The sequence below is a fragment of the Sciurus carolinensis genome, chromosome 6 (assembly GCF_902686445.1).
Source record: "Sciurus carolinensis chromosome 6, mSciCar1.2, whole genome shotgun sequence".
NCBI lineage: Eukaryota > Metazoa > Chordata > Mammalia > Rodentia > Sciuridae > Sciurus > Sciurus carolinensis.
The window spans coordinates 15,732,881-15,752,096 of record NC_062218.1 but is presented as its reverse complement, the minus strand read 5'-3'; positions in this window follow the sequence as shown (position 1 = coordinate 15,752,096).

Sequence of the window (19,216 nt, the reverse complement as noted above, 5' to 3'; positions counted from 1 at the left end):
ATAATGTACAATAAAACCAGAATATGCCTTCAGTAGTTAGTGTCTTTAAATATTATGAAAATCGAAGTACAGACTCTTACCTACTTTTTTATGGAGTTTTAGCTCACTTGAAGACACCTGGAACAATGAGCCAGGATGCTAAAGAGCCTGCTTTGGCAGAGATGCTGCCACCTGTAGTCCCTGACTGTCTGCAGAGGCTTTACTCATATCATAAGAGAATATGACTCTGGCCCCACTGACTCTCTAGAGCTCTGTCATGTGTGGTAGCCTGGATACACTTCAAAGGATACAGATCATACACATTATAAGCTCTTTAAACTATGGACACAATAAATTCCATATCACTTAATTTAGATGACTCAATAAACACATGGCATATAAACTCATAGTCCAGGAAAACAAGAAGCTAGAAAATGCTACATATACTTCCCTTTCTCTTCTTTTTCCTTTTCTTCCTCCCGTAGTTCAAAGAGGGTGAAAGTCTGCGTGATTCAAATGAGACATGAAAATCATGTCTCATTTCCTTAGTCTTTGGCTTCTGCCAAGAATCTGAGAATTCAACATTAACAGAAGCTGTCCACACCTTATTGTTTTACGATAATTTCAGTTTAATATTTCACATAATGTAAATGCCCTTTTGTTGAAATGTAATGAGAAACATGAAACTATACAAGTCAAATTAATGAGAAAATTCTTTGCAATAAGATGACTGCTTATATGATTGATGTATTCTTAAATCCAAACTGCTATCAAAATTGTTGAAAAAAAAGTTTGCTTACTCAAAGTAATAGCTATTATATACATTATATACATGTATATATTTAATGTACAGTTTGGACAAGGAAAACAGTTTAAGTTCTTTGTTATACTAATTACAACCATTTACTTTTACTAATAAGCCAAATTTTGGATGTGATCATTTCAAGTAGAAAAATAATTTAGATGTACTAAATCAACTACTTTTGTTTGCTTCAAGAATCTAAAGCAATTCCTTCTGGTAACACTGTATTTTGGTTCTTTATGAATGTGTTGCCTCTGGAAGAAGCAATTTCAAAAGTGACAGTGGAGGGCAAAGCCTTTAAAGTCTTTTCTGGCGCTTTGTTTCAGAGAACAGGCAGTAATGATCAGCGCTGCCTTCAGTGAATGCCTGGGAACCATGACTCCCTCTGCTTCTCTCTGGAACTGCCGAATGTGCTCAAAGCTTCGAGAGTAGCACCAAATGCAACAGTCTCATTCATCTGAAAGTAGAGCACGGTGTATTTGGCACATAAGTAGCTGACTTGGGTTCAGATTTCACTAACTCCACTAATTCTGTAATGTTAGGTATCTGATGTTTGGTTGTCTCATCAGTGAAAATGTACAAGGACGTGCACCCATTTTTAAACAATTCCTTTACCTAATAAATAGGCATGTATACTCTAGGTGTGCAAGTATGAATCTGCACAGACACTACAGAGGGGTCTACTCCAGAAGTACCCTTGATAGTTCTAGTTAGAACGTGTGAATGAGTTAGAATGGGCACATTTCTGCCCTCCGGCTATGTCTGTGTCAGAAGGAACGTCTGCTTACCCTGAATGGAGGCAAGTTCTTACTCTTTCAGAGCAACATTAGTACTGGGCCAACAGCTGGCCAGTGTGACCTCTCAGTTTGGCCTGGTGTCCTGGGGAAACCTTTGCCAGGACTGGACTGAGTGTTCCCAGGGAGACAGGAGTGTCACACAGCGGAGGAAATTGCATATCATTTTCTTTGTATCCTTTACCTCTTGGAATAATCTTAGAAAATATTTACATTTCTCTTTTAGGGATTAACCAAGTTAAATAAGTTATAATGTGTCTTTTCTTCAGTGGCATAATAATATATGCTTAAGCTAAAAACTTTTGCCATAAAAAAAGTTCATAAATTGTTTTGTGTTTCTGAACAAACAGGAAAAGATGTGAGAGTTTTTAAGTAAATTCCTCTAAAGATACATACAATGCAGTAAGCAATACCCTAAAATGATTGCCAACTTTCTTCTATCTTTCTTTAAGACAGAGACAATAGGAGATAAGTTAAAAACAGTAGACTCCGTTTTTTTTTCCAAGAAAATCAATGTGTGTGTATACAAAAATATATACACATACAGTCAAATTTGTTTCAAATAAATAATAAGAGTACAGGGCTGTATATTTTTAAAAATGCAAAGAATAAAATTAATTTCCATATAGTTACATATGATATAATACCCAGTATTTTTAGTTCTGACAAGAAAGCATATGGAAGTTCAAATATACTTTTTTTGACGTAGAATCACTGTTTTAGTCGGCTACTTCGCTGCTGTGACTAAATCATCTGACCAGCTAATTATACAGGAGGAAAGGTTTATTTGAGGGCTCACAGTTTCAGAGGTCTTAGTCCATAGAAGGCTAGATCCATTCCTTGGGGCTCCAGGTAAGGCAGAATATTAAGGCAGAAGAGCGTGGCATAGGGAAGCAGCTTGCATCTCTAGGAAGCAGAAAGAGAGAGAATTTCTCCACTCTCCAGATACAAAATATATACCCAAGACCACGCCCCAATTCCAATCTCCTCCAGTCACACCCTACCACTTCAATTAATCCCACAAGGGATTAATTCACTGATTGGGTTAAGACTCTTACAATCCAATCATTTCTCCTCTGAAACTTCCTGCATTGTCTCACAAGTGAGACTTTGGGGGACACCTCACATCCAAACCATCACAATCACTATCAACTTAATAGTATATTTTAAACACTTTAAAGAATCTTATGTTTAAAGAATTATATGTTTTGAGTTCTATTATAACAAACATAAATTTAATTTATTTTAATAAAGTATAATATTACTGTTATGGTTTGGATGTGAGATGTCCCCTAAAAGCTCATGTGTGAGACAATGCAAGAAAGTTCAGAGGAGAAATGATTGGGTTGTAAGAGTCTTAACATAATCAGGGAATTAATCCCTGATGGAATTAACTGAGTGCTAACTGGAGGCTGGTGGGATGTGGCTGGAGGAAGTGGTTAATTGGGGGCATGGATATGGCGTATATATTTTGTATCTAGAGAGTAAGTCTCTTTCTCTCTGCTTCCTGATCATGACCGGAGCCATTTTCCCTCTGCTGCTTCCTTCCGCCATGATGTTCAACCTCACCTTGAGCCCTGAGAAATGGAACTGGCCTTCTATGGACTAACACCTCTGAAACCATGAGCCCTCAAATAAACTTTTCCTCCTTTACAATTGTTCTAGTCAGATCCTTTAGTCACAGCAGTGAAAAATCTGACTAAAACAATTACTGATGCAAATTCCAATACATATTTCTAATGATCTAAATTTTAAGAAAGGTAGCCAGGCATAATGGTGCACACCTGTAGTACATACCTACATGGGAGGCAGAGGCAGAAGGATCACAAATTCAAGGATATCATGGGCAACTTAGCAGGACTCTGTCTCAAAATAAATAAAATGGGCTGGTATGTAGCTCAGAGGCAGAGCACTTGCCTAGCAAGCTGGAGGCCCTGGGTTTTAATTTCACTACTACTCTCAGACACAAAGTTATGTAAGATTCCAGGAGAGGTAAAAATGAAGTGAAATTTTCCTCAGTGTGATAAAAGAGAAGCTGCATGACTTGAGAAAGAACTACATCAGAAGTGATTGCTAGCAAAATTGTGCTCCCAGAAAGACTAGCCTAATCATAATAGATTGCATAATTGCTACCATATTATCCCAATGCCATTCCTACCAAAAGCTTATTATTCAGTCCACTGGAGGAATTCATTTCACTGTGATTTCAGCATATATTTTGTAAAAGTTATTAATAGATAAGAATTACTTCAGCAATACATTTAATTTAATGCTAAATTTTCTGGAACATTATATATTAATAATTCCCATTATATTCAATCATTCTTTTCAGCTACTAAGCTATAGTTTAAATCTCAACATTTTATGGATGCCCCAGAAAGAAATCATTAAAATATATATGGGCAATGAATATTTTTTGGGTTTCATGAGAAAAGACAAATATTGAGTTTTACATGTATTTTTTATAACATGTAGGTATATAAATTATGAAGAGGATGAACATTAAGTTTACTATGTTAATCAGCTGGGAGGTATACGATATTCTCTGGCCAATGAAACGTTGAGGATATAAGTAGAGTCAGATTATCGATGCCGGGAACATATTGAACGAACACTGAAGATTTTGATGGCTAAATATAAGAGTGTTATATCTGTTAGAATAAAAGGAACTTGAATGCTCAGGTGTCACTGGAAGAGTATACACCAGAAAAGGAGTGTCTGAATTGGGCTGGTGTAAGTTTGCAAGTTTAATTATATAGAGTGTTGTGCTACTGAGATATTAGAGCGGTTAGCTAACTCAGGTCAAAACAGCACTAACAGCCCCACCTCAACTACACATTTCAATTTGAACTCACACTACAAGAAGTAGGTAGAAGAAACATTAAAAATAATGATGAGGAGGATTGGATATTGAGAATATTAACTTGGGAGAGCATTTCAGAGTTCGTTGGAAGGAAGATCCTAAAAGAGAGGACTTTATATTATTGAAAATGAGATTCGGACCTTGGAGGAGATGCTTATTGATGGAGAAGTTTAGGGAAACTTAAGATGGTGCTGATTAAGAATCAAAAAGGAGAGTATAAGTAATGGTAACAAGGTAAAAATTAAACTCTAAGGGAATATTCTGAAAGAAATCACCAGAGTCCACTTACTGTTTCTATAAACTTTCTGCATTTCAACAAAAACTACAATTTGCAAGCATGCTTCTTTATTGTGAGAGTTCAGAAATAGCAAATAAGTAGGATTTTCTTTCATAACAAAGTGCTACACAGATGACAGTAATCATCATTAAATCTCTTTTTCACCATTTATTAAGCTCCAAGGACTGACTTGAGTGCATGACCAGTTACTTGGGAATTATATTTTAACACATTTCATTTCATTCTAAATATACAACCACAAAAACGTATAAATGTATTTCATTATTTTAAAATAATTATTTTATATAAAAATACTCTCTTCTATTGTCAATTAAAGTTGAGCACCAAAATGTACTTAATATTTTTAACATAAAGGAAATTGAAAATGTCTGATTCAGCTTCAAAGGTGTGAATGTTAGAGCATCAAATGACAGTACAACAGCATTAGAGGGACATCTACTGAGCAACCAAGCTCTTCCTTTAGCAGCAAGTATAGAAGAAGAAAGGATTTCTGTTTGAAAAAAATAGAACAAAAACAAATTCTCCTAAGTTTCTATGTGGAAACATAAGATACTTGAATTCAAGCAATCAGTTGTTTTTTAGTTAGATGTGACAGTACAACTAGTTTAACATGAAGCTCCACTGTGTTTACACACCGTGAAATAACATTATTACCAAAGCACACTGACACGCTCACTCATGATCTCTTCCAGTTCTGCAAAACTGAAGTCTAGAGGACTATACCTTTAAGAATCTATATGTGTATATAGATTCTTAAATCAGAAGGTACTGAAAATGAGCACTGCATTTATAAGAGACTCAAGAAAGTTCATGAAAGGAAATACATCATACTTGCCAGGCAAGGTAGCGCAGGTGGCCTGTAATCCCAGAGGCTCTAGAGGCTGAGGCAGAAGGATCAAAAGTTCAAAGCCAACCTCAGCAACTTAGCATGGCCCTAAGGAATTCGTGAGACCCTGTCTCTAAACAAAATATAAAAAGGCCTGGAGATGTGGCTCAGTGGTTAAGTGCCCCTGGGTTCAATCATACTTACACAAACAGGCAAGATTAAAAGACTTCTAATGGGAAGAGTGGAGAACAGTAGAAGTTTAAAAAAAAAAAAATCTATCAATAAATGAAAATAAGACAAAGTACTTCACAAAAACTAAAAAGAAGTTCATTATTCAGAAAAATATTTTAGTTAAATTTATAAGTTACTCTCAAATAAAATATATCATCTGTTATTGATTAGTAGAAAATATTAAATATTTTATTGCTAGCAAAGTATTCAGATAAATAAAAATTTCAAACAATACTTATTATATAATTTTTCAAATATATAGTCTCATATATATAAATTACCTTATAATATAGAACAAATGTTACATAACATTCTCCATGAATCTCATTTTTAGCAATATATAGTCTGCGTTCACTTTTTGCAATGTTCCTTACAATGCTCCCTGAAATGCCCTCCCAGGTCAATAGTATCAGTTTCCAAATAGTTCTTATTCTCCTTCCTCCTCTTTTCCTCCTCCTCTTCCTCCTCCTCCTCCTTCTTCTCCTTCTTCTTCTTCTTCTTCTTCTTCTTTAATGCCTCTCTCCTACCTACTCCTTGTAGTGTAAGTTCAACTGAAAATATTTATGATTTCCACTAATGAAGTGTCCTCATGTATTATGATGTCTTTCTCTACATATTTGGTTAGGAGATGGATATATATAAATATATACTAGTTTAACAGGCAATAAAACTGTGATGACCTGAGATGAAGTGTACAACCTCATGTCACAGAAGCAGAATGAGTCATGACACCTGACTTTGAAAATCAAGCCCAGTGCCCTTTACACAGCTCAGAAAATCTGTATTATTTAAAGGCTGCCTTTACTTATTAGAACACTCAGTGTTCTTTTGGTGGGAATTTAAACCAGTCCGGTCATTATGGAAAAGAGGGTGGAGGTTCCTGTGTAGCAGTACATACAACAGCCAAGAAATGACAACAAATTGTTCATAAACTCATGAATGGATCAAGACAATGTATGCACACACATGGAATACTATTCATCCATAAAACGGGTGAAATCCTGTCATTTGTGACAATATGGAGGGAACTGAATATTATTATGCTGAGTGAAATAAACCAAGCACAGAAAGACAAGTACTATATGATTTCACTCACATACATAACATAAAAGCTGATCTCATAGAAGTTGAGAATAGAATAGTGGTTACCAGAGTCCAGGGAGTGTAGGAGAGAAAAGAAAATGGGGAAAGTTTCATCAATCCATATTAATCCTTAAATAAGTGTAAGAAATTCTGATGTGCATGTAGGGTGATTATAGATAATTATAAAGTACCGTACATTTCAAAAAGCTAGAAGAAAGGATTGTACAACATGAATTAATGAGTTTTACAGATTACTGGGGTTCGGTGCAATATATCCATTTATGCATACAGAATATGCTCCAGAAAGGATTTTGAATGTTTTTAGCAAAGAGAAATGATAAATGTTTGAAGATATAAAAAGTTTGCTCTGAATTAAATATTACACAATGTATACATGTATCAAAATATCACATAGCAACCCATAAATAAGAAAAATTTTTATAAAAACCACTTGACTTGAGTCAAAAATAGAGTAGTGAGAATTCACCTTTTAAAATAATGTATCCTGACCTTGGGACCATCATCTGAAGTTTCTAATTGGAAAATAAAATTGTCCAGATTTTTTTAAATGTCTCATATGCTTATTTGATACTTTGCTTATATAATATGATCTTCAATATTTAAGGCTATTTTAGAATATTCTTCTGGCACATTTTTGTTTCTGTCATGTTTATGATAATTTCCATTTATGATTATTTTATTTTATTTTCTTGTGGTGGAGATTGAACTCAGAGACACTCAACCACTGAGCCACATCCCCAGTCCTATTTTGTATTTTATTTAGAGACAGATTCTTACTGAATTGTTTAGCACTTCATTGTTGCTGAGGATGGCTTTGAACTTGAGATCCTCCTGCCTCAGCCTCCCCAACTGCTGGGATTACAGGCATGTGCCACAGTGCTGAGTGCTTTTATCTTTCTTATCAATAAAAACAGATGTTTCAAAGTTGAAGTTTGAATCAATAAAATCACAATCTTAATGACAGAACAGTTCTCTGAAAAAAAGTGGAAAGAGAATTACTCTTCATGTATTTTAACCAAAACAAAGTCAGAAATGCAGATACTTGTTCTAATGCTCTGGGAAACTTCTGCAGTTGCATGTCTTGATAAGATTTAAACATGCTTTTAAAAATTCTAATTCCATTTTGCAATAATTTTGAGTTTCATCACTACCTAGAAGATCAAATTTTCTATTTTATGATATGTTCATTTAAATTCAATTTGTTCTTTCTTAATTTATTTCATCAGCAAACACATTTTCAAGCAACATCTCTCATCAAATTTATCTTTGAGGATGACTCTTCCTCTCAGCCTAGATTTTCTTCTCAAGTTTTGTTATGTGTTTTCAGGAGCATACGAGATGCAAGATAAATGTTTATGATGATGTTGATGCTACTGCTGACGATATGTGAAAACTGATGAATCCTGCTGAAAGGAATCATTGCACATCCACCGAAATCTAAAGAAAACTCAATGAATGTGAGAAAGAGCATGTTCAGAATCGACAAGATTAATGTTCTTTCAACAGCATCATCCCATGCCTGGGCCAGCCAATTTCACTTTCATTATTCAGACATAGTATAACAAAACAAACTCCTGTGATTTTAAAAGCATTTTATACCTTTAAATAGTATGAATGTGAAAGTACCTGATTATCCCACTTGTTCATGAAAAAATCCTAATTTAGTGACTCCAGCTCTGTATGATGAGATTTTTTTCCTGTCTCCATTTACCCCAAGGAGATAAGACAGTCCCTCCTTAAAAAGATTTAACTGTAGATAATTTTAACTTCTAAAAATGTATCAATGAGTGAATGAAAGACAGAATTACTTAATGTGTGTGTCTGTCAATATTATTTAAAATTGAGAGAAATGAATCATTATATTATCAAACACAGATGATATGGTGATGGTATTTCAAAAAGGAATAGGTATATTTTCTGTATTCAGTTAACTTTCTGCTAAACTTGCTAGGAATTCAGGCTAGGAATAATGGAATACTCATTTATGATGGTTAATTTTTTGTGTGTCAGATTGGGTCACAGGCTGCCCAGTATGTGTGCAAAGGCGTTTCTGGAAGAAATCAGCATTGGAATTTGCAGACTTGCTAAATAGATTTCCCTCCCCTATGTAAGCAAGCATCACCCAGTCTATTAAGTGTCTCATAGAACCAAAAGGAGGAAGCTGGTTGGGTTTATTCTGGACCTGACTACTTAAGCAAGGACATAGATCTCCTGACCCTGGAGCTCCTGATTTCGGACTTTGAGACCCAGCCCAGAACCTACATGTTTAGCTCCCAGGTCTTCAATAACACCACTGACTTTCTTCCATCTCAGGCTAGCAAATGGCAGATTGTGAGACGTCGCAGCCTCTATAATTCATGAGTCAATATCTTGCATTTGATCCCTTTTTATAAAGAAAAGTGATAGATGACAGATTTATAACAAATTGGTTCTGTCTCTCCCTCTCTGGAGAACCATGACCAACATATGCATTCATATTGTATTTCCAAAAGGATAAAAGTCCTTTTCCCCTAAATCATAAAATATAGTAACCTGGACCTGCTGTATTCCTTCAAGTATTTGAGGTATTTTGCACAATTTGTGAGGAAATCTAAGTGATATGATAATAAAAGGAAAAGTACAAAGAAAGCAACACTGAAAGAGCATTTCAAAATGGAACCGGAGGCCCTCAGGAAACAGTGCTCGCAGAATTCCAGCTGCTCCTTGGAACATGAACTTGGTTCACTCCCTGTCTTTGAGGTTTCAATGTAGGCATGTGGAATGATGTAAACAACTGGACAATTATGCTGTGCTCAGGTGCTCAAGATGTACATCAACCTGTTATCAGATTTGTTTTATGGGTATTTCCATTTGTTTACACCTTCTTCTTCTTCTTTTAATCTTCTGTGAGTCACATATCCCTGATTACTTCTCAAAAGATAAGCTCCCACTTCTCTAGGCTTCCTTGGAACACTGATTTAGAGCTACCTGAGCCCAAGTCCCAGATTGCAATTCCTAAAATCCCAAATAAAGTCCTTTTTTGTTTGTGTTTTTTCAAGTCAAAATTTAGAAGGAGAAATTTTGAATGCAGGTAAATAAACAATGTAATAGGTACAAATTATCAAAACCACAAACTTAAGAATGGGTGTGACTTACTTTTCTATAAATGAACTTAGTCTTTATAAGGCAAGAGAATATTAGCACTAATCAAATACAGAGGAGTGCAGTTTTGGGGGATCTTCCCACCCTTTGTCCTATTTTCTCTCAGTAATCTGTAAGTTTGTAAGGATGTATGCAATGTCATAACAGGAGTTTGGAAACTGAGGACATAGTGGGAATGGCAACCATCGGTTGCTAAGTGGTCATGTCCTATTAGACATTGGTAACTATTCATATTACGAATTCTAGTGCTCTTAAGTTATGACATTTATTCTTCTCAAAGCTTTTTAGATTTTATAGATGAGTGTGGGGAGACAGCCATGTTTAGTAGAATCAAGCTTGGTTGAGGCATGGGATACAGAGGTCTGACTCCCGGGAACTGCAGTCATGGGAAACTGCTTCAGACAGTCCAGGAGTAGGTGGCCCTGGACAGAGCGCCTCAGCCCTGAGGAAGGGCTAATTCTCTAAGCAAATGGCTTCCCTAACTCCACCCCATCCTGTTCCTCAGAGAAGCAGCCCCTCCTGGTCAGGACTCCTTTACCCGTGGGACTATACATAAAGGTGAAGGTGGGACTTCTCTATCTCATTGGAGGCCAGATCTAGTATGGCCCAATCTGTGGCATCCCCTTCCATTTGAAAAGAGTATTGACTCTTGTGTTTACTGATTAGATAAGCTTATTAGTAATTAATTGATTGCCATCACCATCTTCCTCCAACAGATATTCTTCCTCTCATCCACACAGGAAGTGGAAAACACTCCACAGATGAGAACTTAAAGCAACAAAGTTTAAGTAACTAGTACACAATCCTACAGCTGAAGCTGGGAGTTTGGTTCTGACACCAGTCTCTACAATGTTCTTGCTTTCCAGGTCTCCCAGGTACTGAGCTCTACTAGTCCTAGGATGTGGGTGTTTAGCTACTAGTGCTGGCAAAACTGAGCCTTCTCTTCCCACCTGACTTGCATCCAAAGATAGTGGGCTCCACTATCTTTGACCTATTGCCCTTCATTGGCAAGATAGCAGGAGTCCTTTCGGACATCAGTCTCTCGGGGTTATGTTTGGCCATCTGTACATCTTGCCTGCTGTGTTGTAGCATGCAGGGGTCTGATAAGGCTACTGCCTCATCCTACTAAGTAACTATGCACCACTATCCATGCTCCTTTCCCTGACACTCTGTGGAAACTGCCTCTCAGGAAAGAGGGGAGTTAGGATATACACCTCCAATACTCTCAGATCCCCAAACTCTGCGGATGCAGTATCCCTACCCTTTGGAGATCATACAGAGTATGAACCCAAATAGAAAGAGCCTTTTTAGAGGCCCGTTTCTCACTCCCTCCTCTTTGGGACTTTTTTGAAACCAAACCTTCATGTGGTGGTGGGGTTAGGGAGCAGGGAACAGGTTGTAATAAAGAACTAGAAATATAAAGGAATACTATCAAAGAAAACTTTCAAAATGGAGTATGAATCCTGAGAAGAGAAGGGACTATAAGTTGTAGTGGGGAGTATTTTTTCTATCTGTCAAAGTGAGTTTTGTAGTATGTTAGAGAACAAAACGAAAGACAAGCCTCACAGTGATTTCAGAGACCATCATGACAATGAAAAACAAGGACAGGTTGTTATTGGATGAGGAAAGGAGAGAGTGCAGATGCTTTTAAAAAACCAACTAGAAAAATTCTAGAAGGTAAGGATTGGGACCTCCAGTTCCTGAAAGACTCTGAGGGCAGACATGGTGGTGGCTGTACCTCTACTGGCTCATCCAGTAGCTACATGCAGTTTTGTCTTATAATATTCCTTATTTATTATTGCAACATTGGGTAAGTGAAATTTTTCCAAGATTGAAGGAGGAGGAAGGAGGTTCACACTGAGTCCCATCGTCTACTGTAACTATTTCTTGTTGTCAGGCCTCATGTGTTCTCTGATTTTCTCTTACCTTTGCTGAGTTTCTTCATGTCAGTTACCATAGCTCATTCCTGTGCATAGTTTAGTTTATTTAATAGTTTCAATCTCTCAGCTACAACATCAGATAGAGCTAAAGAGCTAAACCTAAACTGAATGGTCCCAACTCACATCTGCATTTACCTTTCTGAAACCCAGAGTATGCTGAGTGGGTCAGGAATATTCCTCCTAACAATGCAGTGAAGTACCTAATGAAGGGTGGGGGTTAAGACGAAGCGGGAAGATGAGCACCGATTAGCAGAATCATGGATTTTCATTTCCTACCTTAATAAGAAGCGGTTGGTTGGTATAGAACCAACTTACATTCACAATAGGTCACACATGTACTTTTCATATCAATTAAATTTAAGTAACCTACCCCTCTTGGAGGTTGAGAGAATCTAGATATGCCCAATGTTCTTCCCCTAGAAATGCAGGATTTTGGTTTCTGAATAGAAGGTTCTCCTTTCTTCTAGAAGGTTCTCCTTTCTTCCTATAACAAGTCTTACATTTATCCAAGGTTTGCGGCTTGATTCAGCTACTGTGAGCCAGGATCTCATGATATATATAGTATTTCCTAAGGATTTCAAAGGATTTTTCATTAAGTTTTATAATTTAAAGAATCTTTAACATTTGCTTAAAAAGTTAAATGATTCAGAAATTTCCTTGTAAATTTGCATTTTATGGAATGGAAATGTGAAATTCAGTTCACTGAAGACAGAAAAGAAATCATCTAGACTCTTGGATTTCACAACCTGCTTTCCTAGCCTTTAAACTACAACAAGTGTGTGGAAGAGATGGGATTCCTATGACATGGTGCCGGTGTGGAACAAGCGTCCCTTTGGCAGTCTGAGCAGGGTGGTTGCTCATTTTCACAGGCTGCTTTCAGATGAGGTCGTTGGTCTCCACTCAGCTTTGTTTCTAAGAGCTCAAAATTTTCATGCACTTATCCTTTCTTTTCCTGCCTGTCTCGTTTCCATGGAAATGCAACCCTCTTGAAAAATGCAAAGCCATCATGCGCCCCATGCAAAGGCGGTGTGTAACATTTGGAGTCAATAGAGTGGTGAACATGTCCTAAAATGTTAATGTGAGCAGGTGCTGGAAAGGACAGACAGGGATGAAGATGGAAGAACAATATCCAGTTGTATTTCTATAGAACATCATGTTCTATAAGAGGTTACAGGCATTTAGCTCCTCTGCAGGAAATACAAGATTACCCTTGTATTAATCTATTAACCTAGACAGGTGGAAAGCCTAATAAGAGGACAGTACAAATAAATTTCTGTGGTTTAACCCAATGTTTATTCAACATGTTCTCAGAATATAAAGATGTATCTTTTACTTTAACAATTAAAGAGAGTTATTATAAACTATAGATCTATCAATTTCTCCACCAGGATACATAATTTCAAGAAAAAGTTTTCCTAATTGGCTTGATGTTTCTACTCCCCCACACTCCTACTTTTGAAATACAATTTGAACAATAAATTAAGGAAAGAAACTTTTTTTTTCTTAGAAAGTGTGAAAAATCTCCAATCATGTTATATGACAGTAACACATTTTACATTTCTCTGTGTTATGTATACTGATTCTTAAGAAAAAAAACCTATTTTAGGACTTTTTTCTCAGTTTTCATTCTTGATATGTTACAGTTCTGTATTAACACATCTTATTCCCATCATTAATAGAACTTGTTAAACTTCAGAAAAATTATTCAGCTTTGAAGAGATGCTTGTACATAGTCATGAGATCATTGTTTACTGTGTAGTTAATCACCTCTTTTGTACAAAGGAAAATTCAAAAAATTCAAAGTACTGGGAAAAACAATTTCTTCAAATGTTATTCCCTCAGTTTGCACACTACCTACTTCATTTAATAAATCATAAACAGAGGAAATGATAAAGAATATATGTGTGATAAGATAAACAAATGAGCATACACTGGGGGAAATTTTATTTTTCCAGAGCCTTACTATATGAAAGATTCTATCCATGTAGAACAGAGAGCAAAAAGATTTAGAAAAGAAAACATGCTGATTGGTCCCAACACAAAAGACAAAAATGTATTTTTGCACAAATGACTTTAGACTTTCATATTTCCAGGGGAAGGGAAGGAAAAGTTGCCAATGAAACTAGAAAGAAATAATAACTGGGGTTTTAAACACAGAGAAAAAAAGAAAACTTTTATTACAAACTAAAGATAAATGTTCAGTTAAATCCTAATGACAAAATGAGGCAATAAAATTGTAACAAAGAACCAATTTCAACATTTTATTGTTTTAATAAGAGAATAGGGCTATTCCACAGGAGAAGAAATGGTAAGCCTCAGTCAGAATCATAACTTAAGTTGGATAAAGTTAAAAAGTACAATAACCACTACTGAAAGGTATGACTAGGCAGTAAGGAAATTTCAACTAAGAATAGCTTTAGAAATAAGTTCTAAATAGCTTTATCCTTAACAATACAACATACTTTGTAAGTGCATGCTTTTGTCTCATACCAGTCAAAAGCACAATTTTTAATTATATAAGGTAGATGACATTTTGATATTCCTATACATAATGAAATAATTACTGCAGTGAAGCAAATTAACTCTAGCCATCACATTCTTTAGGCACCTTTGTGTGTGTGTGTGTGTGTGTGTGTGTGTGTGTGTGTGCGCACAAAAGCACCTAAGAAATACTCTTTAAATTTTTTAGTATACAACATTATTGTGTATATTCTGCATGTTGTTAGGCCTCAAGTTTGAACTCTCCAACCTACTTATTTCCATTTTCCCCCACTCTCTACCCTGTATGCCAACTTTCTACTCTCTGCTTCTGTGGGTTCAACTCTTTAGATTCCTTTAAGTTCAATAATTAAGCAGAGAGTAGAACTATAGTTACCAGTGTCTGGGGGCAGAGGTGTGTAGGTTAAAGAACAAAAATTTCAGTAAGACAGGAGAAAAACTTCAAAAGGCCTATTGTAGACTACAGTTAGCAATAATGTATTATACTCTTGAAAATCACTAAGACTATAGACTGTGTTCTCACCACAAAGGCACTAGTTCTTTGTGTCTTCAAAACATTCCAGCACATAGTAGGCATGCATCTAATTCAGATTTCGATTTTCTATAGCAATATTTGTTTTAGCATTTCAAATATAATAATAAAATGGAATTTTAAAAATTCCAATTTTAACTATCTCTTAAACATTACTATTCACAAGTAGAAAACCCAATCTTTGCTTGTTTGCTGTTCTCTAACGATGTGGTTATTTGTGTAATAGACATTGACTGAGGCCTCTGTATTTCTGGAAGAAATAAGGGAAAAGCATTGGTAGAATTTTTCAAAATTCTTAAGTCATTCTGGAGTGTTCCCAGTCTCTTCAATTCTACTTTTCACTATCTATGATTCTTATGTGTATACACATAAGGTATAAGCCCATTCTTTCATTTAACTTCCGTAAATTTTCTTCTTGAGCAAACCAAAGTTGCATATAAAGGTAGAAATTCCTTCTCCTGGCTGTAATCGATTCTAGAATGGATGCTGGTATTAAGGAAACATACTCCTTCCTCTCCCTCTAATATTTTGTGGAAAATTCTAGTTCATAGAAAATGAAAGCTTTCATATATTTTATAAGTCTCCATTCCAGGACTCTCAAATCTGATTAAGAAATCATATTTCCTATGACCAAGATGATAAATTCATGGACTCCATTTAAACTTATGTAGTTAGACTCTCTTTGGTCAATTTCTAGGATCTATATTTATGATAAAAAGAAAATGGTTCTTTGCTAACTCTATTGCAGGCCAGATCTAAAAAGCATATTCTAATTAAATTATTTCACTTTACAAGTGTGAAAACATAGATGGAAAAATACTTAACTGGCAAGTCTGAGAAGCTACAGGTAATTAATGTCAGAACAGAAACTCAGGGCTCCTGATTCTTAGTCCAGTGCTTTTTCCTAAAAAAGAAGGATAGACAGCATTGCTCTTTATTAAAATTAATTGATGGGATCTTCCCTATTATGTATTTGACTCCTTATCTTGTCTGATTAGATGCGATCACTCAATCTCAATTCTGTTGTGTTCTTCCTAGAGTAATTATAATCCATTTATCTACAGAAACACTGCAATCTTGAACTTGGCTCTGGATCATGAAATGGAGGACTTTCCATTGCAGTTGGTGTCTGATTACCTGTGTCTGTTTCCAACCCCCTCCCTGACCTTATGACTGGAATTGCTCCCTGATTCAACTCATTTCAATGAAAAAGAAAAAAATAAAGCAAAAATATCAACTGAACACCTGATAACCAAGCACCCTGAGGCAGGCAAGGCATGTGCTATTATCTTTCATGAACATCAAAGGCTCTGGCTTGTATATGATCAGGGAGCTGCATAAACTCTTCTCGACATTGTAAATGTGATAGTTAATTTTATGTGCCTACTTTACTGAGCCGAGAGGTTCCCAGATACTTGCTCAAACTCTATTTTGGGTGTATCTGTGAGGGTATTTTTGGATGAGATTAAAATCTGAATTAGGAGACTGTAAAACAGATTGCCTTTCCTCCTGCAGGTAGATTTCATCCAAACAGAATAGAAAACCTGAGTAAGGGGGAACCCTCTTGTCTGGTTGCTTCTCTGGGATGTCTCTGTTCTGCCACATTCAGACTCAAACTGAAAGAGTTCTTCCTGAGTCGTGAGATTCCTATTTTCAGCCTGGAACGATATCATGGACTTTCTTGAGTCTATGGATTCCCTCCATAAGATCCTGAGCCAATTCCATACAATAAATCACACACACACACACTCACACACACACACACACACACACACACACACACACCCTATTGGTTCTGTTTCTCTAAAGAACGCTGAATAATATAATGAGAAGGACAGAGATATATCATATGCTCTGCATTATCTAAATGATAGTATATGTCACAAAACTTGGAATTTTGAATCATTACCTCATCACTTATTTTTGTACACGCATGACATTTTAAAAAGTTGTTTTATGTCATTTAAGCTTTTCCCAATATTTCTCACTTGTGTTTTGCACAGAAGTTGACCCTGGGAGCAAACAGCACATTTAATTCCATTTCTTTAATAAACCTACAAGGTCCACAACAAGCATTGATAATAGAAGGTCCTTAGTTACTGTTTGAATGAAATAATCATTCAAAAAAATCTATAAATCAACAATCTCAAACAGTAATCTTTTTAAAAAAATTTTGTTCTAATTAGTTATATATGACAGTAGAATGCATTTACACATTTTGATAGATCATACATAAATGGAGTATAATCTCTCATTTTCCTAATTCTTCATGTTGTAGGATCACATCAGTCATGCAGTCATATATGTACATGAGGTAGTAATGTCCTACCCTACCCTTCCCCTCCCATCACATCCCTCTACCTAAAGTAACTCTATTCTTTCCTAGTGCTCCCACCCTATTGTGAATTAGCATCCACATATCAGAGAAAACATTCGGCCTTTGGTTTTTGGGGTTTGGCTTATTTTGCTTACCATGATATTCTCCAACTCCATTCATTTACCAGCAAATGCTATAATTTCATTCTTCTTTAAAGCTGAGTAATATTCCATCATATATATATATATATATGCCACATTTTCTTTATCCATTCATCTGTTGGAGGACACCTAGTGGGTTCCATAGTTCAGGTATTGTGAATTGAGCTGTTGTAAACAATCAATATTGTGAAGAAAGAGCCTACAGATTGCAAGAAAATCTGATAAACCATTAATCTCTAGGATATATAAAGAACTCAAAAACTTTAACACCAACTAACCCAATCAATAAATGAGCTAAGGAACAAAATATACCCTTCACAGAAGATATACAATCAATCAACAAATATTTGAAAAAATGTTCAATGTCTCTAGCAATGAGAGAAATTCAAATCAAAACTACTCTAAGATTTCATCTAACTGCAATCAGAATGGCAGTTCTTGTATCAAGAATACAAGCAACAATAAAGATTGGTGAGGATGTGGGTAAAAAGGTACACTTATACATTGCTGGTGGGAATGCAAATTGGTGCAACCATTAGGGAAAGCAGTATGGAGATTCCTCAGAAAACTTGGAATGGACCCACCATTTGAGCCAGTTATCCCACTCCTCGGTTTATACCCAAAGGACTTAAAATCAGCATACTACAGTGATATAGTCCCATCAATGTTTATAACATCTCAACTCAAACAGTAATCTTAATAATTATTCAAAGTATCTCAGTTACTATTGGAATGATTGTTTGATTTAAACAATAACTTATCTTCAAGTAAGTTTTATTGTTTGTACTCAAACAATTGTTCATAAAACTCATAGTCTAAAACTATTGTGGTTCCTCAGGGTCTGTGTACATAAAGTATTTTATTAATTTAATTCTTTTTCCTTCATCTGTTGTATTAAAAATTCCAACATCTCCTTTATAGAAAAGTATTAGTAAAGATTAGATCTATTCAAGTAAGCATAAAAATCCCAAGGATAGGTGGTTCAGAAAGAGTAGGTCAAATTCATTGTGGTAATCAGACACCTGGAAAATCTAGTTTAACTTCCATTCTGAAAGTCACCTGATATTTCAATATGGCTGTTGAAGCTCCTGCCATCAGTTCTATTTTAAAGATGAAAGTATGAAATTTTAAAAACCTCCCTCCAAAGGAATGAGTTCATCTTAATAGCACTTTTAGAAGCCTCTTAAAACTTGTTACCCAGAATTCCGTGTCATGACACACCCAGGTGCAAGGAGGATAAGTCTATTCTTTTATTCTGATGGGCACCATGACTCCGAAGTCAGAGATCTACTATGAGGGAGAGACGGAGACTTTGTGTTGGGTCAGTCATGGCCGTCTCCACCTCATCTGTTCTTAAACATGCCCCTGAATCTATTAAATATGGGCCCCAAGAGTCCACAGTGCCTCCCTCTCATCTTCTGCCTTCCTCCCTGTGGGATCTGTGGTCCTGGAGGCCCCTGCCTGGCACCAACTCTAGCACTACCCTGTACCATTGAACCTCAGTGAGTCCTGTATGGAGATATCCCCCAAAGCACTCTTCTTAAGCTTCCAGAACAGTTCTAAGTTCTCAGAGGTGAGGTCTGATTCCTTTTCTAGGACTGGTGGGGGAGCCCACTGTGACTGTCCTGGCTATTTCTTTTGGGGCAGGAGTGGGCAAGCGATTCCTTACACTGGACTCTTCTTCAGATCAGAAAAACACACAGCAAAAGATTCTCCACTGTTAAGACGG